Raw genomic sequence first — 22989 nt, 5'->3', positions numbered from 1 at the left:
ACCACTACACTACAGAAACTGCTGCATGTGATTTTTGCAAGGACTAAACCAAATTTTACTGATATTCACATCATTTATTTGAATTTCCAAAATAAGGCATTTATGAAAGCAACTATTCACTGTTATAAATTCAGTTCTTACTGAATGTGTCAAAGAGCACTGTTTCCACCCGGTTTCGAACCGGGGACCTTTCGCGTGTGAAGCTAATGTGATAACCACTACACTACAGAAACTGCTTCGTGTGGTTTTTGCAAGGACTAAACCAAATTTTACTGATATTCACTGCATGTATTTGAATTTCCAAAATATTATTATCTGTTATAAATACAGTTCTTACTGAATGTGTCAAAGAGCACTGTTTCCACCCGGTTTCGAACCGGGGACCTTTCGCGTGTGAAGCGAATGTGATAACCACTACACTACAGAAACTGCTTCATGTTGTTTTTGCAAGGACTAAACCAAATTTTACTGATATCACTGCATGTCTTTGAATTTCCAAAATAAGGCATTTATGAAAGCAACTATTCACTGTTATAAATACAGTTCTTACTGAATGTGTCAAAGAGCATTGTTTCCACCCGGTTTCGAACCGGGGACCTTTCGCATGTAAAGCAAACGTGATAACCACTACACTACAGAAACTGCCACATGTGTTTTTTGCAAGGACTAAACCAAATTTTACTGCTATTCACTGCATGTATTTGAATTTCCAAAATATTATTATCTGTTATAAATACAGTTCTTACTGATTGTGTCAAAGAGCACTGTTTCCACCCGGTTTCGAACCGGGGACCTTTCGCGTGTGAAGCGAATGTGATAACCACTACACTACAGAAACTGCTTCATGTGGTTTTTGCAAGGACTAAACCAAATTTTACTGATATTCACTGCATGTCTTTGAATTTCCAAAATAAGGCATTTATGAAAGCAACTATTCACTGTTATAAATACAGTTCTTACTGAATGTGTCAAAGAGCATTGTTTCCACCCGGTTTCGAACCGGGGACCTTTCGCATGTAAAGCGAACGTGATAACCACTACACTACAGAAACTGCCGCATGTGATTTTTGCAAGGACTAAACCAAATTTTACTGCTATTCACTGCATGTATTTGAATTTCCAAAATATTATTATCTGTTATAAATACAGTTCTTACTGATTGTGTCAAAGAGCACTGTTTCCACCCGGTTTCGAACCGGGGACCTTTCGCGTGTGAAGCGAATGTGATAACCACTACACTACAGAAACTGCTTCGTGTGGTTTTTGCAAGGACTAAACCAAATTTTACTTATATTCACTGCATGTATTTGAATTTCCAAAATATTATTATCTGTTATAAATACAGTTCTTACTGAATGTGTCAAAGAGCACTGTTTCCACCCGGTTTCGAACCGGGGACCTTTCGCGTGTGAAGCGAATGTGATAACCACTACACTACAGAAACTGCTTCATGTGGTTTTTGCAAGGACTAAACCAAATTTTACTGATATCACTGCATGTCTTTGAATTTCCAAAATAAGGCATTTATGAAAGCAACTATTCACTGTTATAAATACAGTTCTTACTGAATGTGTCAAAGAGCATTGTTTCCACCCGGTTTCGAACCGGGGACCTTTCGCATGTAAAGCAAACGTGATAACCACTACACTACAGAAACTGCCGCATGTGTTTTTTGCAAGGACTAAACCAAATTTTACTGCTATTCACTGCATGTATTTGAATTTCCAAAATATTATTATCTGTTATAAATACAGTTCTTACTGATTGTGTCAAAGAGCACTGTTTCCACCCGGTTTCGAACCGGGGACCTTTCGCGTGTGAAGCGAATGTGATAACCACTACACTACAGAAACTGCTTCATGTGGTTTTTGCAAGGACTAAACCAAATTTTACTGATATTCACTGCATGTCTTTGAATTTCCAAAATAAGGCATTTATGAAAGCAACTATTCACTGTTATAAATACAGTTCTTACTGAATGTGTCAAAGGGCACTGTTTCCACCCAGGTTTCGAACCGGGGACATTTCGCGTGTGAAGCGAATGTGATAATCACTACATTACAGAAATCGCTGCATGTGGTTTTTGCAAGGACTAAACCAAATTTTACTGATATTCACTGCATGTATTTGAATTTCCAATATAAGGCATTTATGAAAGAAAGCACTTTTACCACCCGGTTTCAAACCAGGGACCTTTCGCGTGTTAAGCGAACGTGATAACCACTACACTACAGAAACTGCCGCATGTGTTTTTTGCAAGGACTAAACCAAATTTTACTGATATTCACATCATTTATTTGAATTTCCAAAATAAGGCATTTATGAAAGCAACTATTCACTGTTATAAATACAGTTCTTACTGAATGTGTCAAAGAGCACTGTTTCCACCCGGTTTCGAACCGGGGACCTTTCGCGTGTAAAGCGAACGTGATAACCACTACACTACAGACACTGCCGCATGTGATTTTTGCAAGGACTAAACCAAATTTTACTGCTATTCACGGCATGTATTTGAATTTCCAAAATATTATTATCTGTTATAAATACAGTTCTTACTGAATGTGTCAAAGAGCACTGTTTCCACCCGGTTTCGAACCGGGGACCTTTCGCGTGTGAAGCGAATGTGATAACCACTACACTACAGAAACTGCTTCGTGTGGTTTTTGCAAGGACTAAACCAAATTTTACTGATATTCACTGCATGTATTTGAATTTCCAAAATATTATTATCTGTTATAAATACAGTTCTTACTGAATGTGTCAAAGAGCACTGTTTCCACCCGGTTTCGAACCGGGGACCTTTCGCGTGTGAAGCGAATGTGATAACCACTACACTACAGAAACTGCTTCATGTGGTTTTTGCAAGGACTAAACCAAATTTTACTGATATTCACTGCATGTCTTTGAATTTCCAAAATAAGGCATTTATGAAAGCAACTATTCACTGTTATAAATACAGTTCTAACTGAATGTGTCAAAGAGCATTGTTTCCACCCGGTTTCGAACCGGGGACCTTTCGCGTGTGAAGCGAATGTGATAACCACTACACTACAGAAACTGCTTCGTGTGGTTTTTGCAAGGACTAAACCAAATTTTACTGATATTCACTGCATGTATTTGAATTTCCAAAATAAGGCATTTATGAAAGAAAGCACTTTTTCCACCCGGTTTCAAACCAGGTACCTTTCGCGTGTTAAGCGAACGTGATAACCACTACACTACAGAAACTGCTGCATGTGATTTTTGCAAGGACTAAACCAAATTTTACTGATATTCACATCATTTATTTGAATTTCCAAAATAAGGCATTTATGAAAGCAACTATTCACTGTTATAAATTCAGTTCTTACTGAATGTGTCAAAGAGCACTGTTTCCACCCGGTTTCGAACCGGGGACCTTTCGCGTGTGAAGCTAATGTGATAACCACTACACTACAGAAACTGCTTCGTGTGGTTTTTGCAAGGACTAAACCAAATTTTACTGATATTCACTGCATGTATTTGAATTTCCAAAATATTATTATCTGTTATAAATACAGTTCTTACTGAATGTGTCAAAGAGCACTGTTTCCACCCGGTTTCGAACCGGGGACCTTTCGCGTGTGAAGCGAATGTGATAACCACTACACTACAGAAACTGCTTCATGTGGTTTTTGCAAGGACTAAACCAAATTTTACTGATATCACTGCATGTCTTTGAATTTCCAAAATAAGGCATTTATGAAAGCAACTATTCACTGTTATAAATACAGTTCTTACTGAATGTGTCAAAGAGCATTGTTTCCACCCGGTTTCGAACCGGGGACCTTTCGCATGGAAAGCAAATGGGAGAACCACTACACTACAGAAACTGCCACATGTGTTTTTTGCAAGGACTAAACCAAATTTTACTGCTATTCACTGCATGTATTTGAATTTCCAAAATATTATTATCTGTTATAAATACAGTTCTTACTGATTGTGTCAAAGAGCACTGTTTCCACCCGGTTTCGAACCGGGGACCTTTCGCGTGTGAAGCGAATGTGATAACCACTACACTACAGAAACTGCTTCATGTGGTTTTTGCAAGGACTAAACCAAATTTTACTGATATTCACTGCATGTCTTTGAATTTCCAAAATAAGGCATTTATGAAAGCAACTATTCACTGTTATAAATACAGTTCTTACTGAATGTGTCAAAGAGCATTGTTTCCACCCGGTTTCGAACCGGGGACCTTTCGCATGTAAAGCGAACGTGATAACCACTACACTACAGAAACTGCCGCATGTGATTTTTGCAAGGACTAAACCAAATTTTACTGCTATTCACTGCATGTATTTGAATTTCCAAAATATTATTATCTGTTATAAATACAGTTCTTACTGATTGTGTCAAAGAGCACTGTTTCCACCCGGTTTCGAACCGGGGACCTTTCGCGTGTGAAGCGAATGTGATAACCACTACACTACAGAAACTGCTTCGTGTGGTTTTTGCAAGGACTAAACCAAATTTTACTTATATTCACTGCATGTATTTGAATTTCCAAAATATTATTATCTGTTATAAATACAGTTCTTACTGAATGTGTCAAAGAGCACTGTTTCCACCCGGTTTCGAACCGGGGACCTTTCGCGTGTGAAGCGAATGTGATAACCACTACACTACAGAAACTGCTTCATGTGGTTTTTGCAAGGACTAAACCAAATTTTACTGATATCACTGCATGTCTTTGAATTTCCAAAATAAGGCATTTATGAAAGCAACTATTCACTGTTATAAATACAGTTCTTACTGAATGTGTCAAAGAGCATTGTTTCCACCCGGTTTCGAACCGGGGACCTTTCGCATGTAAAGCAAACGTGATAACCACTACACTACAGAAACTGCCGCATGTGTTTTTTGCAAGGACTAAACCAAATTTTACTGCTATTCACTGCATGTATTTGAATTTCCAAAATATTATTATCTGTTATAAATACAGTTCTTACTGATTGTGTCAAAGAGCACTGTTTCCACCCGGTTTCGAACCGGGGACCTTTCGCGTGTGAAGCGAATGTGATAACCACTACACTACAGAAACTGCTTCATGTGGTTTTTGCAAGGACTAAACCAAATTTTACTGATATTCACTGCATGTCTTTGAATTTCCAAAATAAGGCATTTATGAAAGCAACTATTCACTGTTATAAATACAGTTCTTACTGAATGTGTCAAAGAGCATTGTTTCCACCCGGTTTCGAACCGGGGACCTTTCGCATGTAAAGCGAACGTGATAACCACTACACTACAGAAACTGCCACATGTAATTTTTGCAAGGACTAAACCAAATTTTACTGCTATTCACTGCATGTATTTGAATTTCCAAAATATTATTATCTGTTATAAATACAGTTCTTACTGATTGTGTCAAAGAGCACTGTTTCCACCCGGTTTCGAACCGGGGACCTTTCGCGTGTGAAGCGAATGTGATAACCACTACACTACAGAAACTGCTTCGTGTGGTTTTTGCAAGGACTAAACCAAATTTTACTGATATTCACTGCATGTATTTGAATTTCCAAAATATTATTATCTGTTATAAATACAGTTCTTACTGAATGTGTCAAAGAGCACTGTTTCCACCCGGTTTCGAACCGGGGACCTTTCGCGTGTGAAGCGAATGTGATAACCACTACACTACAGAAACTGCTTCATGTGGTTTTTGCAAGGACTAAACCAAATTTTACTGATATTCACTGCATGTCTTTGAATTTCCAAAATAAGGCATTTATGAAAGCAACTATTCACTGTTATAAATACAGTTCTTACTGAATGTGTCAAAGAGCATTGTTTCCACCCGGTTTCGAACCGGGGACCTTTCGCGTGTGAAGCGAATGTGATAACCACTACACTACAGAAACTGCTTCATGTGGTTTTTGCAAGGACTAAACCAAATTTTACTGATATTCACTGCATGTATTTGAATTTCCAAAATAAGGCATTTATGAAAGAAAGCACTTTTTCCACCCGGTTTCAAACCAGGTACCTTTCGCGTGTTAAGCGCACGTGATAACCACTACACTACAGAAACTGCTGCATGTGATTTTTGCAAGGACTAAACCAAATTTTACTGATATTCACATCATTTATTTGAATTTCCAAAATAAGGCATTTATGAAAGCAACTATTCACTGTTATAAATACAGTTCTTACTGAATGTGTCAAAGGGCACTGTTTCCACCCAGGTTTCGAACCGGGGACATTTCGCTTGTGAAGCGAATGTGATAATCACTACATTACAGAAATCGCTGCATGTGGTTTTTGCAAGGACTAAACCAAATTTTACTGATATTCACTGCATGTATTTGAATTTCCAATATAAGGCATTTATGAAAGAAAGCACTTTTACCACCCGGTTTCAAACCAGGGACCTTTCGCGTGTTAAGCGAACGTGATAACCACTACACTACAGAAACTGCCGCATGTGATTTTTGCAAGGACTAAACCAAATTTTACTGCTATTCACTGCATGTATTTGAATTTCCAAAATATTATTATCTGTTATAAATACAGTTCTTACTGAATGTGTCAAAGAGCACTGTTTCCACCCGGTTTCGAACCGGGGACCTTTCGCGTGTGAAGCGAATGTGATAACCACTACACTACAGAAACTGCTTCGTGTGGTTTTTGCAAGGACTAAACCAAATTTTACTGCTATTCACTGCATGTATTTGAATTTCCAAAATATTATTATCTGTTATAAATACAGTTCTTACTGAATGTGTCAAAGAGCACTGTTTCCACCCGGTTTCGAACCGGGGACCTTTCGCATGTGAAGCGAATGTGATAACCACTACACTACAGAAACTGCTTCATGTGGTTTTTGCAAGGACTAAACCAAATTTTACTGATATTCACTGCATGTCTTTGAATTTCCAAAATAAGGCATTTATGAAAGCAACTATTCACTGTTATAAATACAGTTCTTACTGAATGTGTCAAAGAGCATTGTTTCCACCCGGTTTCGAACCGGGGACCTTTCGCGTGTGAAGCGAATGTGATAACCACTACACTACAGAAACTGCTTCGTGTGGTTTTTGCAAGGACTAAACCAAATTTTACTGATATTCACTGCATGTATTTGAATTTGCAAAATAAGGCATTTATGAAAGAAAGCACTTTTTCCACCCGGTTTCAAACCAGGTACCTTTCGCGTGTTAAGCGAACGTGATAACCACTACACTACAGAAACTGCTGCATGTGATTTTTGCAAGGACTAAACCAAATTTTACTGATATTCACATCATTTATTTGAATTTCCAAAATAAGGCATTTATGAAAGCAACTATTCACTGTTATAAATTCAGTTCTTACTGGATGTGTCAAAGAGCACTGTTTCCACCCGGTTTCGAACCGGGGACCTTTCGCGTGTGAAGCGAATGTGATAACCACTACACTACAGAAACTGCTTCGTGTGGTTTTTGCAAGGACTAAACCAAAGTTTACTGATATTCACTGCATGTATTTGAATTTCCAAAATATTATTATCTGTTATAAATACAGTTCTTACTGAATGTGTCAAAGAGCACTGTTTCCACCCGGTTTCGAACCGGGGACCTTTCGCGTGTGAAGCGAATGTGATAACCACTACACTACAGAAACTGCTTCATGTGGTTTTTGCAAGGACTAAACCAAATTTTACTGATATTCACTGCATGTCTTTGAATTTCCAAAATAAGGCATTTATGAAAGCAACTATTCACTGTTATAAATACAGTTCTTACTGAATGTGTCAAAGAGCATTGTTTCCACCCGGTTTCGAACCGGGGACCTTTCGCATGTAAAGCGAACGTGATAACCACTACACTACAGAAACTGCCGCATGTGATTTTTGCAAGGACTAAACCAAATTTTACTGCTATTCACTGCATGTATTTGAATTTCCAAAATATTATTATCTGTTATAAATACAGTTCTTACTGATTGTGTCAAAGAGCACTGTTTCCACCCGGTTTCGAACCGGGGACCTTTCACGTGTGAAGCGAATGTGATAACCACTACACTACAGAAACTGCTTCGTGTGATTTTTGCAAGGACTAAACCAAATTTTACTGATATTCACTGCATGTATTTGAATTTCCAAAATAAGGCATTTATGAAAGCAACTATTCACTGTTATAAATACAGTTCTTACTGAATGTGTCAAAGAGCATTGTTTCCACCCGGTTTCGAACCGGGGACCTTTCGCATGTAAAGCGAACGTGATAACCACTACACTACAGAAACTGCCGCATGTGATTTTTGCAAGGACTAAACCAAATTTTACTGCTATTCACTGCATGTATTTGAATTTCCAAAATAATATTATCTGTTATAAATACAGTTCTTACTGATTGTGTCAAAGAGCACTGTTTCCACCCGGTTTCGAACCGGGGACCTTTCGCGTGTGAAGCGAATGTGATAACCACTACACTACAGAAACTGCTTCATGTGGTTTTTGCAAGGACTAAACCAAATTTTACTGATATTCACTGCATGTATTTGAATTTCCAAAATAAGGCATTTATGAAAGAAAGCACTTTTTCCACCCGGTTTCAAACCAGGTACCTTTCGCGTGTTAAGCGAACGTGATAACCACTACACTACAGAAACTGCTGCATGTGATTTTTGCAAGGACTAAACCAAATTTTACTGATATTCACATCATTTATTTGAATTTCCAAAATAAGGCACTCATGAAAGCAACTATTCACTGTTATAAATTCAGTTCTTACTGAATTTCCAAAATAAGGCATTTATGAAAGAATGCACTGTTTCCACCCTATTTCGAACCGGGGACCTTTCGCGTGTTAAGCGAACGTGATAACCACTACACTACAGAAACTGCTGCATGTGGTTTTTGCAAGGTCTAAACCAAATTTTACTGATATTCACTGCATGTCTTTGAATTTCCAAAATAAGGCATTTATGAAAGCAACTATTCACTGTTATAAATACAGTTCTTACTGAATGTGTTCAAAGAGCACTGTTTCCACCCGGTTTCGAACCGGGGACCTTTCACGTGTTAAGCGAACGTGATAACCACTACACTACAGAAACTGCTGCATGTGATTTTTGCAAGGACTAAACCAAATTTGACTGATATTCACTGCATGTATTTGAATTTCGAAAATAAGGCATTTATGAAAGAATGCAGTGTTTCCACCCGGTTTCGAACCGGGGACCTTTCGCATGTTAAGCGAACGTGATAACCACTACACTACAGAAACTGCTGCATGTGATTTTTGCAAGGACTAAACCTAATTTTACTGATATTCACATCATTTATTTGAATTTCCAAAATAAGGCATTTATGAAAGCAACTATTCACTGTTATAAATACAGTTCTTACTGAATGTGTCAAAGGGCACTGTTTCCACCCAGGTTTCGAACCGGGGACATTTCGCGTGTGAAGCGAATGTGATAATCACTACATTACAGAAATCGCTGCATGTGGTTTTTGCAAGGACTAAACCAAATTTTACTGATATTCACTGCATGTATTTGAATTTCCAATATAAGGCATTTATGAAAGAAAGCACTTTTACCACCCGGATTCAAACCAGGGACCTTTCGCGTGTTAAGCGAACGTGATAACCACTACACTACAGAAACTGCCGCATGTGTTTTTTGCAAGGACTAAACCAAATTTTACTGATATTCACATCATTTATTTGAATTTCCAAAATAAGGCATTTATGAAAGCAACTATTCACTGTTATAAATACAGTTCTTACTGAATGTGTCAAAGAGCACTGTTTCCACCCGGTTTCGAACCGGGGACCTTTCGCGTGTGAAGCGAATGTGATAACCACTACACTACAGAAACTGCTTCGTGTGGTTTTTGCAAGGACTAAACCAAATTTTACTGCTATTCACTGCATGTATTTGAATTTCCAAAATATTATTATCTGTTATAAATACAGTTCTTACTGAATGTGTCAAAGAGCACTGTTTCCACCCGGTTTCGAACCGGGGACCTTTCGCATGTGAAGCGAATGTGATAACCACTACACTACAGAAACTGCTTCATGTGGTTTTTGCAAGGACTAAACCAAATTTTACTGATATTCACTGCATGTCTTTGAATTTCCAAAATAAGGCATTTATGAAAGCAACTATTCACTGTTATAAATACAGTTCTTACTGAATGTGTCAAAGAGCATTGTTTCCACCCGGTTTCGAACCGGGGACCTTTCGCGTGTGAAGCGAATGTGATAACCACTACACTACAGAAACTGCTTCGTGTGGTTTTTGCAAGGACTAAACCAAATTTTACTGATATTCACTGCATGTATTTGAATTTGCAAAATAAGGCATTTATGAAAGAAAGCACTTTTTCCACCCGGTTTCAAACCAGGTACCTTTCGCGTGTTAAGCGAACGTGATAACCACTACACTACAGAAACTGCTGCATGTGATTTTTGCAAGGACTAAACCAAATTTTACTGATATTCACATCATTTATTTGAATTTCCAAAATAAGGCATTTATGAAAGCAACTATTCACTGTTATAAATACAGTTCTTACTGAATGTGTCAAAGAGCACTGTTTCCACCCGGTTTCGAACCGGGGACCTTTCGCGTGTGAAGCGAATGTGATAACCACTACACTACAGAAACTGCTTCGTGTGGTTTTTGCAAGGACTAAACCAAAGTTTACTGATATTCACTGCATGTATTTGAATTTCCAAAATATTATTATCTGTTATAAATACAGTTCTTACTGAATGTGTCAAAGAGCACTGTTTCCACCCGGTTTCGAACCGGGGACCTTTCGCGTGTGAAGCGAATGTGATAACCACTACACTACAGAAACTGCTTCATGTGGTTTTTGCAAGGACTAAACCAAATTTTACTGATATTCACTGCATGTCTTTGAATTTCCAAAATAAGGCATTTATGAAAGCAACTATTCACTGTTATAAATACAGTTCTTACTGAATGTGTCAAAGAGCATTGTTTCCACCCGGTTTCGAACCGGGGACCTTTCGCATGTAAAGCGAACGTGATAACCACTACACTACAGAAACTGCCGCATGTGATTTTTGCAAGGACTAAACCAAATTTTACTGCTATTCACTGCATGTATTTGAATTTCCAAAATATTATTATCTGTTATAAATACAGTTCTTACTGATTGTGTCAAAGAGCACTGTTTCCACCCGGTTTCGAACCGGGGACCTTTCACGTGTGAAGCGAATGTGATAACCACTACACTACAGAAACTGCTTCGTGTGATTTTTGCAAGGACTAAACCAAATTTTACTGATATTCACTGCATGTATTTGAATTTCCAAAATAAGGCATTTATGAAAGCAACTATTCACTGTTATAAATACAGTTCTTACTGAATGTGTCAAAGAGCATTGTTTCCACCCGGTTTCGAACCGGGGACCTTTCGCATGTAAAGCGAACGTGATAACCACTACACTACAGAAACTGCCGCATGTGATTTTTGCAAGGACTAAACCAAATTTTACTGCTATTCACTGCATGTATTTGAATTTCCAAAATAATATTATCTGTTATAAATACAGTTCTTACTGATTGTGTCAAAGAGCACTGTTTCCACCCGGTTTCGAACCGGGGACCTTTCGCGTGTGAAGCGAATGTGATAACCACTACACTACAGAAACTGCTTCATGTGGTTTTTGCAAGGACTAAACCAAATTTTACTGATATTCACTGCATGTATTTGAATTTCCAAAATAAGGCATTTATGAAAGAAAGCACTTTTTCCACCCGGTTTCAAACCAGGTACCTTTCGCGTGTTAAGCGAACGTGATAACCACTACACTACAGAAACTGCTGCATGTGATTTTTGCAAGGACTAAACCAAATTTTACTGATATTCACATCATTTATTTGAATTTCCAAAATAAGGCACTCATGAAAGCAACTATTCACTGTTATAAATTCAGTTCTTACTGAATTTCCAAAATAAGGCATTTATGAAAGAATGCACTGTTTCCACCCTATTTCGAACCGGGGACCTTTCGCGTGTTAAGCGAACGTGATAACCACTACACTACAGAAACTGCTGCATGTGGTTTTTGCAAGGTCTAAACCAAATTTTACTGATATTCACTGCATGTCTTTGAATTTCCAAAATAAGGCATTTATGAAAGCAACTATTCACTGTTATAAATACAGTTCTTACTGAATGTGTTCAAAGAGCACTGTTTCCACCCGGTTTCGAACCGGGGACCTTTCACGTGTTAAGCGAACGTGATAACCACTACACTACAGAAACTGCTGCATGTGATTTTTGCAAGGACTAAACCAAATTTGACTGATATTCACTGCATGTATTTGAATTTCGAAAATAAGGCATTTATGAAAGAATGCAGTGTTTCCACCCGGTTTCGAACCGGGGACCTTTCGCATGTTAAGCGAACGTGATAACCACTACACTACAGAAACTGCTGCATGTGATTTTTGCAAGGACTAAACCAAATTTTACTGATATTCACATCATTTATTTGAATTTCCAAAATAAGGCATTTATGAAAGCAACTATTCACTGTTATAAATACAGTTCTTACTGAATGTGTCAAAGGGCACTGTTTCCACCCAGGTTTCGAACCGGGGACATTTCGCGTGTGAAGCGAATGTGATAATCACTACATTACAGAAATCGCTGCATGTGGTTTTTGCAAGGACTAAACCAAATTTTACTGATATTCACTGCATGTATTTGAATTTCCAATATAAGGCATTTATGAAAGAAAGCACTTTTACCAACCGGATTCAAACCAGGGACCTTTCGCGTGTTAAGCGAACGTGATAACCACTACACTACAGAAACTGCCGCATGTGTTTTTTGCAAGGACTAAACCAAATTTTACTGATATTCACATCATTTATTTGAATTTCCAAAATAAGGCATTTATGAAAGCAACTATTCACTGTTATAAATACAGTTCTTACTGAATGTGTCAAAGAGCACTGTTTCCACCCGGTTTCGAACCGGGGACCTTTCGCGTGTAAAGCGAACGTGATAACCACTACACTACAGAAACTGCCGCATGTGATTTTTGCAAGGACTAAACCAAATTTTACTGCTATTCACTGCATGTATTTGAATTTCCAAAATATTATTATCTGTTATAAATACAGTTCTTACTGAATGTGTCAAAGAGCACTGTTTCCACCCGGTTTCGAACCGGGGACCTTTCGCGTGTGAAGCGAATGTGATAACCACTACACTACAGAAACTGCTGCATGCGTTTTTTGCAAGTACTAAACCAAATTTTACTGATATTCACATCATTTATTTGAATTTCCAAAATAAGGCATTTATGAAAGAATCCACTGTTTCCAACCGGTTTCGAAACGGGGACCTTTCGCATGTTAAGCGAACGTGATAACCACTACACTACAGAAACTGCTGCATGTGATTTTTGCAAGGACTAAACCAAATTTTACTGATATTCACTGCATGTCTTTGAATTTCCTAAATAAGGCATTTATGAAAGCAACTATTCACTGTTATAAATACAGTTCTTACTGAATGTGTTCAAAGAGCACTGTTTCCACCCGGTTTCGAACCGGGGACCTTTCACGTGTTAAGCGAACGTGATAACCACTACACTACAGAAACTGCTGCATGTGATTTTTGCAAGGACTAAACCAAATTTCGCATGTTAAGCGAACGTGATAACCACTACACTACAGAAACTGCTGCATGTGATTTTTGCAAGGACTAAACCAAATTTTACTGATATTCACATCATTTATTTGAATTTCCAAAATAAGGCATTTATGAAAGCAACTATTCACTGTTATAAATTCAGTTCTTACTGAATGTGTCAAAGAGCACTGTTTCCACCCGGTTTCGAACCGGGGACCTTTCGCGTGTGAAGCGAATGTGATAACCACTACACTACAGAAACTGCTTCATGTGGTTTTTGCAAGGACTAAACCAAATTTTACTGATATTCACTGCATGTCTTTGAATTTCCAAAATAAGGCATTTATGAAAGCAACTATTCACTGTTATAAATACAGTTCTTACTGAATGTGTCAAAGAGCATTGTTTCCACCCGGTTTCGAACCGGGGACCTTTCGCATGTAAAGGGAACGTGATAACCACTACACTACAGAAACTGCCGCATGTGATTTTTGCAAGGACTAAACCAAATTTTACTGCTATTCACTGCATATATTTGAATTTCCAAAATATTATTATCTGTTATAAATACAGTTCTTACTGATTGTGTCAAAGAGCACTGTTTCCACCCGGTTTCGAACCGGGGACCTTTCGCGTGTAAAGCGAACGTGATAACCACTACACTACAGAAACTGCTTCGTGTGGTTTTTGCAAGGACTAAACCAAATTTTACTGATATTCACTGCATGTATTTGAATTTCCAAAATATTATTATCTGTTATAAATACAGTTCTTACTGAATGTGTCAAAGAGCACTGTTTCCACCCGGTTTCGAACCGGGGACCTTTCGCGTGTGAAGCGAATGTGATAACCACTACACTACAGAAACTGCTTCATGTGGTTTTTGCAAGGACTAAACCAAATTTTACTGATATTCACTGCATGTCTTTGAATTTCCAAAATAAGGCATTTATGAAAGCAACTATTCACTGTTATAAATACAGTTCTTACTGAATGTGTCAAAGAGCATTGTTTCCACCCGGTTTCGAACCGGGGACCTTTCGCATGTAAAGCGAACGTGATAACCACTACACTACAGAAACTGCCGCATGTGATTTTTGCAAGGACTAAACCAAATTTTACTGCTATTCACTGCATGTATTTGAATTTCCAAAATAATATTATCTGTTATAAATACAGTTCTTACTGATTGTGTCAAAGAGCACTGTTTCCACCCGGTTTCGAACCGGGGACCTTTCGCGTGTGAAGCGAATGTGATAACCACTACACTACAGAAACTGCTTCATGTGGTTTTTGCAAGGACTAAACCAAATTTTACTGATATTCACTGCATGTATTTGAATTTCCAAAATAAGGCATTTATGAAAGAAAGCACTTTTTCCACCCGGTTTCAAACCAGGTACCTTTCGCGTGTTAAGCGAACGTGATAACCACTACACTACAGAAACTGCTGCATGTGGTTTTTGCAAGGTCTAAACCAAATTTTACTGATATTCACTGCATGTCTTTGAATTTCCAAAATAAGGCATTTATGAAAGCAACTATTCACTGTTATAAATACAGTTCTTACTGAATGTGTTCAAAGAGCACTGTTTCCACCCGGTTTCGAACCGGGGACCTTTCACGTGTTAAGCGAACGTGATAACCACTACACTACAGAAACTGCTGCATGTGATTTTTGCAAGGACTAAACCAAATTTGACTGATATTCACTGCATGTATTTGAATTTCGAAAATAAGGCATTTATGAAAGAATGCAGTGTTTCCACCCGGTTTCGAACCGGGGACCTTTCGCATGTTAAGCGAACGTGATAACCACTACACTACAGAAACTGCTGCATGTGATTTTTGCAAGGACTAAACCAAATTTTACTGATATTCACATCATTTATTTGAATTTCCAAAATAAGGCATTTATGAAAGCAACTATTCACTGTTATAAATACAGTTCTTACTGAATGTGTCAAAGGGCACTGTTTCCACCCAGGTTTCGAACCGGGGACATTTCGCGTGTGAAGCGAATGTGATAATCACTACATTACAGAAATCGCTGCATGTGGTTTTTGCAAGGACTAAACCAAATTTTACTGATATTCACTGCATGTATTTGAATTTCCAATATAAGGCATTTATGAAAGAAAGCACTTTTACCACCCGGTTTCAAACCAGGGACCTTTCGCGTGTTAAGCGAACGTGATAACCACTACACTACAGAAACTGCCGCATGTGTTTTTTGCAAGGACTAAACCAAATTTTACTGATATTCACATCATTTATTTGAATTTCCAAAATAAGGCATTTATGAAAGCAACTATTCACTGTTATAAATACAGTTCTTACTGAATGTGTCAAAGAGCACTGTTTCCACCCGGTTTCGAACCGGGGACCTTTCGCGTGTAAAGCGAACGTGATAACCACTACACTACAGAAACTGTTCGTGTGGTTTTTGCAAGGACTAAACCAAATTTTACTGATATTCACTGCATGTATTTGAATTTCCAAAATATTATTATCTGTTATAAATACAGTTCTTACTGAATGTGTCAAAGAGCACTGTTTCCCCCCGGTTTCGAACCGGGGACCTTTCGCGTGTGAAGCGAATGTGATAACCACTACACTACAGAAACTGCTTCATGTGGTTTTTGCAAGGACTAAACCAAATTTTACTGATATTCACTGCATGTCTTTGAATTTCCAAAATAAGGCATTTATGAAAGCAACTATTCACTGTTATAAATACAGTTCTTACTGAATGTGTCAAAGAGCATTGTTTCCACCCGGTTTCGAACCGGGGACCTTTCGCATGTAAAGCGAACGTGATAACCACTACACTACAGAAACTGCCGCATGTGATTTTTGCAAGGACTAAACCAAATTTTACTGCTATTCACTGCATGTATTTGAATTTCCAAAATATTATTATCTGTTATAAATACAGTTCTTACTGATTGTGTCAAAGAGCACTGTTTCCACCCGGTTTCGAACCGGGGACCTTTTGTGTGTGAAGCGAATTATGATAACCACCATACTACAGAAACTGCTTCATGTGGTTTTTGCAAGGACTAAACCAAATTTTACTGATATTCACTGCATGTATTTGAATTTCCAAAATAAGGCATTTATGAAAGAGAGCACTTTTTCCACCCGGTTTCAAACCAGGTACCTTTCGCGTGTGAAGCGAACGTGATAACCACTACACTACAGAAACTGCTGCATGTGATTTTTGCAAGGACTAAACCAAATTTTACTGATATTCACATCATTTATTTGAATTTCCAAAATAAGGCATTTATGAAAGCAACTATTCACTGTTATAAATTCAGTTCTTACTGAATGTGTCAAAGAGCACGGTTTCCACCCGGTTTCGAACCGGGGACCTTTCGCGTGTAAAGCGAACGTGATAACCACTACACTACAGAAACTGCCGCATGTGATTTTTGCAAGGACTAAACCAAATTTTACTGCTATTCACTGCATGTATTTGAATTTCCAAAATATTATTATCTGTTATAAATACAGTTCTTACTGAATGTGTCAAAGAGCACTGTTTCCACCCGGTTTCGAACCGGGGACCTTTCGCGTGTGAAGCGAATGTGATAACCACTACACTACAGAAACTGCTGCATGCGTTTTTTGCAAGTACTAAACCAAATTTTACTGATATTCACATCATTTATTTGAATTTCCAAAATAAGGCATTGATGAAAGCAACTATTCACTGTTATAAATACAGTTCTCACTGAATGTGTCAAAGAGCACTGTTTCCACCCGTTTTCGAACCGGGGACCTTTCGCGTGTTAAGCGAACGTGATAACCACTACACTACAGAAACTGCTGCATGTGATTTTTGCAAGGACTAAACCAAATTTTACTGATATTCACTGCATGTATTTGAATTTCCAAAATAAGGCATTTATGAAAGAATCCACTGTTTCCAACCGGTTTCGAACCGGGGACCTTTCGCATGTAAAGCGAACGTGATAACCACTACACTACAGAAACTGCCGCATGTGATTTTTGCAAGGACTAAACCAAATTTTACTGCTATTCACTGCATGTATTTGAATTTCCAAAATATTATTATCTGTTATAAATACAGTTCTTACTGATTGTGTCAAAGAGCACTGTTTCCACCCGGTTTCGAACCGGGGACCTTTTGCGTGTGAAGCGAATGTGATAACCACTACACTACAGAAACTGCTTCATGTGGTTTTTGCAAGGACTAAACCAAATTTTACTGATATTCACTGCATGTATTTGAATTTCCAAAATAAGGCATTTATGAAAGAGAGCACTTTTTCCACCCGGTTTCAAACCAGGTACCTTTCGCGTGTTAAGCGAACGTGATAACCACTACACTACAGAAACTGCTGCATGTGATTTTTGCAAGGACTAAACCAAATTTTACTGATATTCACATCATTTATTTGAATTTCCAAAATAAGGCATTTATGAAAGCAACTATTCACTGTTATAAATTCAGTTCTTACTGAATGTGTTCAAAGAGCACTGTTTCCACCCGGTTTCGAACCGGGGACCTTTCACGTGTTAAGCGAACGTGATAACCACTACACTACAGAAACTGCTGCATGTGATTTTTGCAAGGACTAAACCAAATTTCGCATGTTAAGCGAACGTGATAACCACTACACTACAGAAACTGCTGCATGTGATTTTTGCAAGGACTAAACCAAATTTTACTGATATTCACATCATTTATTTGAATTTCCAAAATAAGGCATTTATGAAAGCAACTATTCACTGTTATAAATACAGTTCTTACTGAATGTGTCAAAGGGCACTGTTTCCACCCAGGTTTCGAACCGGGGACCTTTCGCGTGTGAAGCGAATGTGATAATCACTACATTACAGAAATCGCTGCATGTGGTTTTTGCAAGGACTAAACCAAATTTTACTGATATTCACTGCATGTATTTGAATTTCCAATATAAGGCATTTATGAAAGAAAGCACTTTTACCACCCGGTTTCAAACCAGGGACCTTTCGCGTGTTAAGCGAACGTGATAACCACTACACTACAGAAACTGCCGCATGTGTTTTTTGCAAGGACTAAACCAAATTTTACTGATATTCACATCATTTATTTGAATTTCCAAAATATGGCATTTATGAAAGCAACTATTCACTGTTATAAATACAGTTCTTACTGAATGTGTCAAAGAGTACTGTTTCCACCCGGTTTCGAACCGGGGACCTTTCGCGTGTGAAGCGAATGTGATAACCACTACACTACAGAAACTGCTTCGTGTGGTTTTTGCAAGGACTAAACCAAATTTTACTGCTATTCACTGCATGTATTTGAATTTCCAAAATAATATTATCTGTTATAAATACAGTTCTTACTGATTGTGTCAAAGAGCACTGTTTCCACCCGGTTTCGAACCGGGGACCTTTCGCGTGTGAAGCGAATGTGATAACCACTACACTACAGAAACTGCTTCATGTGGTTTTTGCAAGGACTAAACCAAATTTTACTGATATTCACTGCATGTATTTGAATTTCCAAAATAAGGCATTTATGAAAGAAAGCACTTTTTCCACCCGGTTTCAAACCAAGTACCTTTCGCGTGTTAAGCGAACGTGATAACCACTACACTACAGAAACTGCTGCATGTGATTTTTGCAAGGACTAAACCAAATTTTACTGATATTCACATCATTTATTTGAATTTCCAAAATAAGGCACTCATGAAAGCAACTATTCACTGTTATAAATTCAGTTCTTACTGAATTTCCAAAATAAGGCATTTATGAAAGAATGCACTGTTTCCACCCTATTTCGAACCGGGGACCTTTCGCGTGTTAAGCGAACGTGATAACCACTACACTACAGAAACTGCTGCATGTGGTTTTTGCAAGGTCTAAACCAAATTTTACTGATATTCACTGCATGTCTTTGAATTTCCAAAATAAGGCATTTATGAAAGCAACTATTCACTGTTATAAATACAGTTCTTACTGAATGTGTTCAAAGAGCACTGTTTCCACCCGGTTTCGAACCGGGGACCTTTCACGTGTTAAGCGAACGTGATAACCACTACACTCCAGAAACTGCTGCATGTGATTTTTGCAAGGACTAAACCAAATTTGACTGATATTCACTGCATGTATTTGAATTTCGAAAATAATGCATTTATGAAAGAATGCAGTGTTTGCACCCGGTTTCGAACCGGGGACCTTTCGCATGTTAAGCGAACGTGATAACCACTACACTACAGAAACTGCTGCATGTGATTTTTGCAAGGACTAAACCAAATTTTACTGATATTCACATCATTTATTTGAATTTCCAAAATAAGGCATTTATGAAAGCAACTATTCACTGTTATAAATACAGTTCTTACTGAATGTGTCAAAGGGCACTGTTTCCACCCAGGTTTCGAACCGGGGACATTTCGCGTGTGAAGCGAATGTGATAATCACTACATTACAGAAATCGCTGCATGTGGTTTTTGCAAGGACTAAACCAAATTTTACTGATATTCACTGCATGTATTTGAATTTCCAATATAAGGCATTTATGAAAGAAAGCACTTTTACCACCCGGATTCAAACCAGGGACCTTTCGCGTGTTAAGCGAACGTGATAACCACTACACTACAGAAACTGCCGCATGTGTTTTTTGCAAGGACTAAACCAAATTTTACTGATATTCACATCATTTATTTGAATTTCCAAAATAAGGCATTTATGAAAGCAACTATTCACTGTTATAAATACAGTTCTTACTGAATGTGTCAAAGAGCACTGTTTCCACCCGGTTTCGAACCGGGGACCTTTCGCGTGTGAAGCGAATGTGATAACCACTACACTACAGAAACTGCTTCGTGTGGTTTTTGCAAGGACTAAACCAAATTTTACTGCTATTCACTGCATGTATTTGAATTTCCAAAATATTATTATCTGTTATAAATACAGTTCTTACTGAATGTGTCAAAGAGCACTGTTTCCACCCGGTTTCGAACCGGGGACCTTTCGCATGTGAAGCGAATGTGATAACCACTACACTACAGAAACTGCTTCATGTGGTTTTTGCAAGGACTAAACCAAATTTTACTGATATTCACTGCATGTCTTTGAATTTCCAAAATAAGGCATTTATGAAAGCAACTATTCACTGTTATAAATACAGTTCTTACTGAATGTGTCAAAGAGCATTGTTTCCACCCGGTTTCGAACCGGGGACCTTTCGCGTGTGAAGCGAATGTGATAACCACTACACTACAGAAACTGCTTCGTGTGGTTTTTGCAAGGACTAAACCAAATTTTACTGATATTCACTGCATGTATTTGAATTTGCAAAATAAGGCATTTATGAAAGAAAGCACTTTTTCCACCCGGTTTCAAACCAGGTACCTTTCGCGTGTTAAGCGAACGTGATAACCACTACACTACAGAAACTGCTGCATGTGATTTTTGCAAGGACTAAACCAAATTTTACTGATATTCACATCATTTATTTGAATTTCCAAAATAAGGCATTTATGAAAGCAACTATTCACTGTTATAAATTCAGTTCTTACTGAATGTGTCAAAGAGCACTGTTTCCACCCGGTTTCGAACCGGGGACCTTTCGCGTGTGAAGCGAATGTGATAACCACTACACTACAGAAACTGCTTCGTGTGGTTTTTGCAAGGACTAAACCAAAGTTTACTGATATTCACTGCATGTATTTGAATTTCCAAAATATTATTATCTGTTATAAATACAGTTCTTACTGAATGTGTCAAAGAGCACTGTTTCCACCCGGTTTCGAACCGGGGACCTTTCGCGTGTGAAGCGAATGTGATAACCACTACACTACAGAAACTGCTTCATGTGGTTTTTGCAAGGACTAAACCAAATTTTACTGATATTCACTGCATGTCTTTGAATTTCCAAAATAAGGCATTTATGAAAGCAACTATTCACTGTTATAAATACAGTTCTTACTGAATGTGTCAAAGAGCATTGTTTCCACCCGGTTTCGAACCGGGGACCTTTCGCATGTAAAGCGAACGTGATAACCACTACACTACAGAAACTGCCGCATGTGATTTTTGCAAGGACTAAACCAAATTTTACTGCTATTCACTGCATGTATTTGAATTTCCAAAATATTATTATCTGTTATAAATACAGTTCTTACTGATTGTGTCAAAGAGCACTGTTTCCACCCGGTTTCGAACCGGGGACCTTTCACGTGTGAAGCGAATGTGATAACCACTACACTACAGAAACTGCTTCGTGTGATTTTTGCAAGGACTAAACCAAATTTTACTGATATTCACTGCATGTATTTGAATTTCCAAAATAAGGCATTTATGAAAGCAACTATTCACTGTTATAAATACAGTTCTTACTGAATGTGTCAAAGAGCATTGTTTCCACCCGGTTTCGAACCGGGGACCTTTCGCATGTAAAGCGAACGTGATAACCACTACACTACAGAAACTGCCGCATGTGATTTTTGCAAGGACTAAACCAAATTTTACTGCTATTCACTGCATGTATTTGAATTTCCAAAATAATATTATCTGTTATAAATACAGTTCTTACTGATTGTGTCAAAGAGCACTGTTTCCACCCGGTTTCGAACCGGGGACCTTTCGCGTGTGAAGCGAATGTGATAACCACTACACTACAGAAACTGCTTCATGTGGTTTTTGCAAGGACTAAACCAAATTTTACTGATATTCACTGCATGTATTTGAATTTCCAAAATAAGGCATTTATGAAAGAAAGCACTTTTTCCACCCGGTTTCAAACCAGGTACCTTTCGCGTGTTAAGCGAACGTGATAACCACTACACTACAGAAACTGCTGCATGTGATTTTTGCAAGGACTAAACCAAATTTTACTGATATTCACATCATTTATTTGAATTTCCAAAATAAGGCACTCATGAAAGCAACTATTCACTGTTATAAATTCAGTTCTTACTGAATTTCCAAAATAAGGCATTTATGAAAGAATGCACTGTTTCCACCCTATTTCGAACCGGGGACCTTTCGCGTTTTAAGCGAACGTGATAACCACTACACTACAGAAACTGCTGCATGTGGTTTTTGCAAGGTCTAAACCAAATTTTACTGATATTCACTGCATGTCTTTGAATTTCCAAAATAAGGCATTTATGAAAGCAACTATTCACTGTTATAAATACAGTTCTTACTGAATGTGTTCAAAGAGCACTGTTTCCACCCGGTTTCGAACCGGGGACCTTTCACGTGTTAAGCGAACGTGATAACCACTACACTACAGAAACTGCTGCATGTGATTTTTGCAAGGACTAAACCAAATTTGACTGATATTCACTGCATGTATTTGAATTTCGAAAATAAGGCATTTA

The 22989-nt window shown here is 38.0% G+C and overlaps 4 non-coding genes across 4 annotated transcripts; all 4 read right to left on the bottom strand.

The window, feature by feature from the left end:
- Positions 1-12952: 12952 nt before the first annotated feature.
- Positions 12953-13025, bottom strand: trnav-uac (transfer RNA valine (anticodon UAC)). Its single transcript has one exon. It is a non-coding gene; the product is annotated as a tRNA-Val (tRNA).
- A 1210-nt stretch (positions 13026-14235) lies between these two features.
- Positions 14236-14308, bottom strand: trnav-uac (transfer RNA valine (anticodon UAC)). The gene has a single exon. It is a non-coding gene; the product is annotated as a tRNA-Val (tRNA).
- A 1687-nt stretch (positions 14309-15995) lies between these two features.
- trnav-uac (transfer RNA valine (anticodon UAC)) lies at positions 15996-16068 on the bottom strand. Its single transcript has one exon. It is a non-coding gene; the product is annotated as a tRNA-Val (tRNA).
- A 6549-nt stretch (positions 16069-22617) lies between these two features.
- On the bottom strand, positions 22618-22690 carry trnaf-aaa (transfer RNA phenylalanine (anticodon AAA)). Its single transcript has one exon. It is a non-coding gene; the product is annotated as a tRNA-Phe (tRNA).
- Between the last annotated feature and the right edge of the window lie 299 nt (positions 22691-22989).

The sequence above is a fragment of the Salvelinus alpinus genome, chromosome 3 (assembly GCF_045679555.1).
Source record: "Salvelinus alpinus chromosome 3, SLU_Salpinus.1, whole genome shotgun sequence".
Lineage (NCBI taxonomy): Eukaryota > Metazoa > Chordata > Actinopteri > Salmoniformes > Salmonidae > Salvelinus > Salvelinus alpinus.
The sequence above is the reverse complement of the archived record's forward strand: the minus strand, read 5'-3'. Positions and strand labels throughout refer to the sequence as shown.